The sequence below is a fragment of the Physeter macrocephalus genome, chromosome 4 (assembly GCF_002837175.3).
Source record: "Physeter macrocephalus isolate SW-GA chromosome 4, ASM283717v5, whole genome shotgun sequence".
In the NCBI taxonomy this organism is placed as follows: Eukaryota; Metazoa; Chordata; class Mammalia; order Artiodactyla; family Physeteridae; genus Physeter; species Physeter macrocephalus.
In genome coordinates this window covers 76,543,366-76,552,994 of record NC_041217.1, presented here as the reverse complement: position 1 = coordinate 76,552,994, position 9,629 = coordinate 76,543,366, and the positions used below count along the sequence as shown (strand labels likewise).

The following is a 9,629-nucleotide window of genomic DNA, read 5'->3' as shown; positions in this document are numbered from 1 at the left end:
AAAAAAAAAAAAAAAAAAAAAAAAAAAAAAAATAGAAGAAGACATATTTACAAGGAATGGATGGGAGGGGCTGGCAAATGGAGATATTCAATTACAATGAAATATCAGGAAGTCTTTATTAATTACCGGAAGGGGTTGATTAATACCTATGCAGTTATTAACGAAAATTATATTTATGAAATGCTTTATTATTTCCAACATCTTGTCATTGATTCATAGTACAGTAGAGCTAAAAGGAATCTAGGGATCAAGTGAACTCAACCCCTTATTTCTATACAAGATGAAGACAAGGATCCGGGGAAGTTAAGTAATCATAATAACAGATATCACTAAGTTGAGTGTTTTCCATGTATGAAGCATTTTACAACTGTACTTTCTAACCCTTGCATGACATTAACATCACTTTCTAACCATTACTTCAGCCCTGCTACGAAAGCAGTATTATTCCATTTTACAGCCGAGAAAACTGAGACTCAGGATTTAAGTAACTTGTACAGTCACCCAAGTAGCAAATGCTGCATCAGGGACTTGAACCTGGTCTGCCTGGCTCCTGCCTTTCCCTCTGTGTCTCTTAAAGGGAAAGAAAAGCAAAGAGGCCCTAGGACTGACAGCTGGTGACAAACCTGTGACCAGCGCTCCAGTGTCTGAACTCCCCAAGCAGATCTTTTCCCGTAAGAGGCCCAGGGTTTTTCCTTTTAGCCTCTGGCTTGTTGATTGGCCATCCCTTGCATATGCTGTTCCTAGAATTGATGATCACATGGAGGCCCTCAGCCCAGAGTGGTCAGGATTCCCAGACTCTTCAGCATCTGCCACCATTTGGCCAGAATTCACATATAGAAAGTTATTTCCTTTTTTAGCCAGTAAGTGTTCTTGGCTGCGGCAGTGTCGACTGCCGGGTTCTTGGCTGGCCAAACAGCAGGCTCTGGTGTTCCACTGATGTCAGATCGCAACAAGAGCAATGGGAACAGAAAGAGTTAGGTGGTGGGACTCGTGGTTCCCAGGAAGAGTGGGAATCGAACCTTGCTTCCATCACCCTCTAGTTGTGTGACCTCAGGCAAGTAACACAACCTCTCAGTTTCCTCTTCATCTGAAAAAAGGGGAATGTTTACTCATGGGGATTGAACAATGTGTGAATAAGTGGAAACATCTAGAACAGTAATTGGCACATAGTAGACACTCAATAATGTTAGTTCCTTGTTTTCTTTTCTGCCATTTCCAGTAAAAACTCCTCTCAAACATGACCCAACTAGTCAATTTGATGCAGCATTTGACATGCTGCAGGCCGGTTAGAGGGACACAGCAAGGATGCCCTATGTGCCACCAAGTGGGGGAGGGTGACTATCAGAGGTGGGGAAAACATGGGCAACGGGAAGGATATTAATTTAACTCTAAATCAGTTATTTCACTAGGTGGAAAGAAGAGAGGCGGGGTGGAGAGGAAGGGAGGTGTAGAGTCCCCCTCCAATCAGGCCCCTTGTGTTCTCGTAATTGGTCGAGCCTGCCCCCGAACTTTTCTTTAACTCGAGCTTTGGGGCCTGGAGATGGACTCTACATGAGTCCATATTATAAAATATGTGCTTCATATAATTCCCTCCTTCTGAGGAGCTGCAGCACTTTGGAATCTGATCGCCAATCCAAAGACATGTCCACATGTGTAGGTTTGAAGCTGGCTCAGTTCTACTTGAAAGAGAAATAGGAGGTTGTCTACTCTGTGATCTGAGGAGAAGAGGCATCCTGACCCGTAAACACATCTGCCCTCTCCTGAAGTCCTGAATCATGAAGATGCCAGGTTGGATTAAGATTCTCAAAGTCCTCTGTGGACAAGAGCCTCAGAAGAGAGGCTCTTTCTGGTTCCAGCTATTTCTTTGTGACTCTAGTCAAGACAGTCCCCCTCCCTGAACCTGAATTCACTCATGGGTAAAACTAAGTGGTTGAGCTGGATGGTTGCTAAGGTCTTTCCAGCTCTAAGTTAGAACATCTGGGGAGTTTGTGACTTGCCCAATTGCGATGGTATGGCAAATTAGTGGCAAAGCCAAGAGGCAAATCCAGATATTCTGACTCCCAACTTAAAGGTCAGCAAAAGTCGACCCAGAAAAAAAATCTGTGGTCATAAAAAAAACCAAGCAGTACCGTCTCAGAATTTCACGTCATGGTGAGCCTTCACTGTGGAAAGGCCTTTGCATCAAATGAGACTCAGTTCAAAGAGACTTGGACTGAGCACCAGGTGACCTGGCTTCCACTATATTGTTCTGTTGTTCATTGAGCACTTACTATGTGGTAGCCATTTAAAATACATTATTTTATTTAATCTTCATAAAACCTTACAAGGAAATTATTTATTATTAACCTCTTTGACAGATGAAGAAACTGAGGATCGGAGACATTAAATAATTTTCCCAAGGTTTACACAGCTGAAATTCTAACCCAAATGTGATTCCAAATGCCTAGGCCCTTCCTTCTGCCTTACCCCTGAATCAGATAAACTCTAAGATCCCTCTGTGTTATTTCAATACCTCTGATTCTACGACCTCCTGACTCCCTTTCCTTATGAAGGTGAGTGGATTATTGAAGGCTGAATTTTTCTTCCCCATGATTTGCTAAAATGTCAGAAACAATTGATTCACAAAGTGGCATCAAGCTGTCATTTGCCAGGAGCCAGCAGCTTCTGACTGCAGAAAGGAAGTCACCTTCCTTCCTAGGAGAATTGAAGCTTTCCTGGGAAAGTGGGCATCTCTCCCCTTCAGTCAGTTCAATCCTGGAGCCCAGAGTGGAGCCAGTTCATACAGAGAGGTGCTGGACTCCCCGGTGAGGGAGTTCATTCCTGGGACAGAACGCAGAGCCTGGGCCTGGGCCTTTGGTCTCCCTGGCCCTAAGGACTGCAGGTCTTCTAGTTCCTGTCCTGATTGATCCACACAGACAGGCTCCCTGCCCTGTGTTAACTGGATGGGCCCAGAGTGGGGATCAGCCAGGACCCAAGAGGCCAGGCTGCCCTGTGGTAGCCCGGCTGGCTGCGAGAGCCCAGAACCTTCCACTGCATGTGCCCCCCACCAGCTGGTGGAGAAGAGGAGGAGCAGGTGGGCAGGTAGTGTCGCTGCCAGGAAGCAGGATTATAGAGATGCTTCCATGCAAGAAGCAGGGAGGTTTGGGGAGAAATGGAGGCTCAGAAAACACAGCCAAGGACGGAAGGCAGAAGAGCCCTAGGTGTGAGTGAACAGAGCGGGATGTCCTCCCAACTGAACTGGCCCTGACTCACTGTGTCGTCTCCAACAAGTCACTTGCCTTTTCTAGGCCTTGTTTTCCTTATTTGTCAAAGAAGAAGTTGACTGGCAATCTAGGAGACCTCTTCCAGTTCTAATGGCCTAGGACTTTAGACCAGTACCTGGCAGGGGGACAGGAGTGAGGCAGTTAGGAGACAAGAACAGTAACCAGTCTCAACAGCCCAGAGAGAACATCTCTGGGGTTCCAAGCCAGAGGCCAAGCTGGGCAACACAGTTGTGTTACTGCCATGGCTCTCTGAACTTCGCGAGTCTGGGGGAGGGGATGCCCTGAGGGTGCCAGTTTGGAAGCCAGGAAACACACGTCCCGGTACTGCCTGCCATATGCCCAGTGGTCACTGGAGCTGCTCTACAGCTGCTGAGTGAGGAAAAGGCTTGGAGGATCGGTGAGGGGAGAAGGCTCCGGACAGCAATGCCACCGCGAGGAGCCTGGCCGGAGGGTGGAGAGAGCTGTCCCACGAGAACAGGGTCTGGGCTGGGCTGTGACTCCAGGGTTAGTGGGTGGAAGAGATGGAGACCACTTGGCCTGATGATGTGAAAGTTAGGCTAGGATGCTTCTAAAGACCAGCTTGTGTCCCCAGCCGTGAAGCCACCACCCCAGGCAGATGGGGGTGGCCTTGGTCTCTTCTCTGTTCTGTGTCACTGGCTTCCTCCCAGGCCTCCCGACTCCCTGCCCTTCCTTCTCTTAGGCCAGTCGGACCCAGTGTGGCAGAGCTGTGCTCAGGAGACAGCCCAGTGTGATGCTCACGTGTCAGAACCAAGAACTCCTCCATTATGACAGGATACTGAGAGGCGGGACGAAGGAAAAACTGAACAAAGGCACAGCAAGGATGTAAAATCCTGTGTCAGCCTTCCCTTTTGTAGTGGTTCTGAGGTGCATTTGAGCTAAGGAATCTCAGCCTTGGACAGTGTTACTGCTGGAGGGAACCAGAGGGAACCTGCTACTTCAAACCTTTCATTTTACAGATGAGGAAACTGAGGCCCAGAAGGGGGAACTGTCTGGCCCAAGGTCACACAGCCCCTCAGTGCACCAGAGCCCAGGTCTCTTGGGCCCTGAGTCCGGGCTCCTTTACCACATGCTCGGAAGGGAGATCAAGGGGCTGTCAGGAACCTTCCTGCCCTGCGCCCAGGAGGGAAGGAGACCTTCCGTTGGGCACCTCTCCCCGGCTTCCTCTCCGGGTCTCACCAGCCTCTTTCCTCCAACAGCAAGTGACCAGATTGCTCACAATGGACAGCGGGGACATGATACTCCGCAGGAAACTAAGCAGGGAATATTTTTAAACCATCCAACATGCCCTAGGGGGGAAAAAATCAAAACACTTTCCTAGATGCTGTGGAAAGCATTTCAAAAAGAATTCCAAGCCTAGAGGAAGCATGGTAAAACAGCGATGGCTTGGGTTTTTAAAGGGCCGATGCCAATCTTCACAAAAGTGCCTGGAAATGACCTGGTATCCTGCCTGTAAGATGCCCCTGGAGCACAGCACACCTGTGAGAGGTAGATGGACGGCAAAGGCCCTCCACTTGCGTTTCTACAGCTCCTTCCAACTTGAGTAAGTGATTTATCTGCTTCTTCATAAGCGGTTCTCTTTAATATACCCAAAGCTCACCGTCACAGGGACTGGTGAGAGGGTTATAGGGAGGAAACCCACAGGTGCAGAGAGAGAGCTTTGTTGTGATCCAGCAACAAAGCTGGAGATTCAAGGCTCTCTCTCTGCCTCTCTCCCATCAACTGGTAGTTTTATCTCTTAAAATTCAAGTTTCCCCTTACCTTCCTCTTTTCCTCCTGTCTGGATTCCAGTTGGCCGCTTGGTTCTCTGGCCGCCTCTCCCCCGCTGCCCAGCCTGTCCGTCGTTCCTCTCCCACCCTCTTTTTAATCGCTCTCTGTCACCCTCCCTCCACCCACTTCTTCCTACTCTTTCTCTCTCCTCCCCCTTCCCCCTCGAGATCCCTCCCTCCCCTCTCTCTCTTGTGCTCCTAGAATCTTTGCTCATTTAAAAAGTCTTCTCCCCTCTACCTCCTTGCAGCCTCTCCTCACCGCGTTCTCCCCAGAAGGAGAGAGTCCTCCTCCTCCCCCTCTGCCCTGCCCCTGTCATTGTCGCCACAGTCCTCGCGCTGGCCCCCTCTCCCTCCGGCTGGTGGTGCACTGCCTCCCTAGTCTTTGCCTGCTCAGCCTCTGCCGGGCCACTTTCCTGGGGCGTCAGCGGGGAAACTGGCGCTCCCCTGGAGATGCCTCTTCCCCATCCTTTTCCTGTCGTCAGAAAAAAAAAAGAGTGCTCATTCACAGAGCAGGTCTTTTGGGGAACCTCTACTATGCCCACACGAGTGAGCTGAGGCTCACAAATAACAAGCACCCACACCCAGAATAGACACCAGAGGTAACCTGAAAGCTCAAAAGGGCAGGGAGAGGGCATCTCCACTGCCCAGGACTACTTTCTCCTTCTCCTCTAATGAAAAGAGAGTGCTTTCTATGTGCCAGGCACTGGGCTAGCGGTGAGAGAGATAGGGATATAGATATAGACATAATATTTTTATTTCACTTAATCATTCCAATGTCCAGGTCTCAAGGTAGACATTTCTGCATTTCACATTTGAGGAAACTGAGGTTCAGAGAAATCATGATCATGGTAACATGATCATGGTGACCCAGTTAGTAAATGGGAGAGTCCAGATTAGAAGTTTTAGCCCATGCCAAAAGTCACCTCTTTGCTCTTTCCACGAAAGCATACAGGCCTCCCAGCTGGAAATGAGCTGACGGAAGTAAGGCTGTCTCTTATTAAATCACATGCCACAGGTGGGCAAATTTGGAAACTGTGAGGCATCTCTACCCTCAAGCTCCCCTCATTCTCAACTACTTTCCTCAACTCCTCAACTTATATGCTTAGCCATGGACCCAGCTGGACTGTGATAAAAGTCAACGACAGAGGTGACTATGAGTGGACTGAAATCAGACAGACCAATGACCAAGAGCCCACAGATTGTGAGAGCTAGAAGAAAACCCCAGAGACCATCTGGGACAGCCAGGAAAACTGAGGCCCAAAGACTCAAGGCCACTTGTCAATGTCACACATAGTACATGACAGAGGCAGGACCAGAACCCAGATCCATTCCTTTGCTCCACATCATCACGTTCGCATATATTCACAAATATTCCAACAGTTTGCAAAACTTTGTTTCTTTAGTGGGTGATATTTTTCATGGGTGAATAAGCTTAGGATCAGCAAGAGGGGGAAGAACATGGGGCCAAATTTCCTGTGTCTAGGGAGACAGCAGCCCTGCTGAAAACAAACTCAGGATTCTTGATTCCTTAGCCAGAGTTTCCCCACCTTTTTTCCTATGTAGCTTCAGAGCAGATGCTGGGCCCAGACTGTCTGGGTTTGAATCCTGTCTCTACCACTTACCAGCTATGTAACAGTGGGCAAGTTAGCACAAACTCTGTGCCTCTTAGTTCCCTCAACTGTAAATTAGGGATAATAATAACTACCTCCTAGGGTCATCATGAGGACTAATGCAGATGTGTAAGGCACTGGAACAATGTCTGGTACATGCTAAGTGTTGTGGATGTGACTGCAAAATACAATATAATACAATACAATAATACAATACAATACAATACAATATAGCCAGAGTTTCCCCACCTTTTTTCCTATGTAGCTTCAGAGCAGATGCTGGGCCCAGACTGTCTGGGTTTGAATCCTGTCTCTACCACTTACCAGCTATGTAACAGTGGGCAAGTTAGCACAAACTCTGTGCCTCTTAGTTCCCTCAACTGTAAATTAGGGATAATAATAACTACCTCCTAGGGTCATCATGAGGACTAATGCAGATGTGTAAGGCACTGGAACAATGTCTGGTACATGCTAAGTGTTGTGGATGTGACTGCAAAATACAATATAATACAATACAATAATACAATACAATACAATACAATGCAATGCAATACAATGCAACGCAATGCAATGCAATTCAATACAATACAGTACAATGCAATACAATGCAATGCAATACAATGCAATGCCTGCCTCCTCCTGCCTGTACTTCCCATGGCCGGTGCAAACTCCTGGGATAGAATTCAACGTGTGAAACATAGGGAGCCCTGATGATATCCAGTTTCCTCTCCAAAGTAGAGATTTTCCCCACGCTATGGCTTTGTCCTTACATCTCAGTCACTTGAAAAGGCTGCGGGTTCCTGGGAATACTTCAGCCTTATTATCTTCAGCCAGGAGATGGCCAGTTAAAGAACCCGTAAGTCTCAGTTGAAGGATAATCTGAGAGTGGGGAAGTTTTAGTGGAGTATTAACTCTTAGATCATCAGCTGTCAAAGGAGGGTCCAGCTGAGGGCGTGGCTGAAGATGAAGGGAGAATGCCATTTTCCTCTGAGTGCCCAGAAGGGAAGAATTGCCAAGATGTTGGTACACCCAAGATCCTGGAGCAAGTACAGGGCACAGAAAATAAATGCTTCCACTCTGCTTGGCAGGTAGAGAATAAGACAGTGAAGAAACTGGATGGGTTGCTAGAGGTGATCCAGGAGGTCCACGTAAGTGCTGAGAGAAGACTGAGTTCTTGAACTCATATCATCCCAACTCAACGAGGTCGAGCAGCCCTCCAGCCAGGTACTCTGCTCAAGATGGCATCTAGGACAGAGTGTATTTGATGGCCCAAATCTAAGCTGCTTTGGCAAGGTCTTCAGAACTCTGGTTTATTCCTCACCATAAGGCCTCTGACAAAAGTTAGGAAACTTTTGTCATTTGGGCTATAGATCCAAGGTGATTGTCTAAAGGGGCTGAATCTGGCTATCACCACATATTAAGAAGGATGCCATGATCAGATGCCCGATGCCCCAGAAAAGAAGGTGCAGGCAAAGAACCAGGGGTGGGCACGGTGGTTCTGTCATGTCTCCCTGTCATTCTCACGTTCAGCTTAAGAAAGGGTCTTAGGGGTGCCAAGGTCTGTGCTCCACTCATTAAAAAATATGGAGAACTCAGAGGATTTAGAGAGGAAGCCAAAATCTGGTCAAAGAATACCTGTAAGGAAAGCTGTAGAAGTGGGATGGCAAAATAGACTTCATTCTACATTCACCACATGCTAGGCTTTGGCCTAGGCACACTTCACATTATTGTACTTGGAGAGGAAAAGACAGAAAGATGACCTTCTAAAGCTCACTTGAACCATCCATCAGGGTCTCCTGGATAAGAATTCATTGGCCACTCCTGTGGGCCCAGCCTACGCTAAGTGGGAGGCAAGACCATCCCTTGTCCACAAGAAGCTGACATTCTAGTTGCAGAAAAGAGCTATTCAGATGAAACAATTAGTATAAATGGCAGTATCTATATGTATTTGTCCTCAATACATAATGATGTAATAAACTGTTAAATCATGTAAGGAAAAATCATTTGGAAAACAGATTCATATAGAGCAGTGTCTTTGCTGTGCTGTAATGAAGGGGAAAGGGAAAGGCACATTTACTGAAGGCCTTCTATGTACCAGGCATTCTCACCTCACAACACTGCAAGTTAGATACTATGTTATTATTTCCATTCTACAGAAAAGAAAATTCAGACTCAGAGAAGTTTAGCAACTTGCCCAAGATTATTCAGTTAATAGGTGGAGAAAAGGTCTGCCTGATGCTAAAGGCCAGGCACTTTCGGCAGGGACATATATACACTACCAAATGTAAATTAGATAGCTAGTGGGAAGCTGCCGCATAGCACAGGGAGATCAGGTCGGTGCCTTGTGGCCACCGAGGGGGGTGGGATAGGGAGGGTGGGAGGGAGGGAGATGCAAGAGGCTGATTCACTTTGTTGTAAAGGAGAAACTAACACACTATTGTAAAACAGTTATACTCCAATAAAGATGTTAAAAAAATTAAAAAAAAAAAAAAAAAAAAAAAAAGGCCAGGCACTTTCTCCCCATGGCTGTAGAGGAAATTCTCATGAAACCCATTTATCTGGTCAGAAAGGGGAGCACGGGGCCCTCCAGCTGGGAGCAAACAAGCCTGCAGACGGCACAAGAAGGATGGGCTCCAGCCCTAGCAGGAGAGATTGTTTTTGACCATGACTATGAAGGTGGTCCAGCATCATCTGAGATTTCCAGGAAGAGACACAGTCACCCTTTCTACGAGTCTTTTAAAGGTGGCATTTTGAAAAGTGCATCTTTTTTGCATCTCCTTATAGACAAGAGGGCAAATGAAAAAACCTTTCAATGTCTCCTCTATCCAATGAATCTCTGACTCTATGAGTTTCCTTCCCAAGACGCTGAGGTCCAGATGTTTAAAGAGCCACTTCCCTTAGTGCCTACAGGATAATGCATGCAAACAAGTTCTGCCAGCATCTACATGAGAGAGTGATGAGTCCCCCCG

At 47.2% G+C, this 9,629-nt stretch overlaps 1 protein-coding gene across 2 annotated transcripts in view; it reads right to left on the bottom strand.

Annotated features, from left to right (window-relative positions):
• GJA5 (gap junction protein alpha 5) overlaps nucleotides 1-5,125 on the bottom strand; it is a 17,542-nt gene extending 12,417 nt beyond the window's left edge. For both annotated transcript variants that reach the window (XM_028488911.2, XM_028488912.2), the window contains exon 1: nucleotides 5,043-5,125. The gene's annotated coding sequence lies outside the window, so the exon portion shown is untranslated. The remainder of the gene's footprint in view (nucleotides 1-5,042) is intronic.
• Between the last annotated feature and the right edge of the window lie 4,504 nt (nucleotides 5,126-9,629).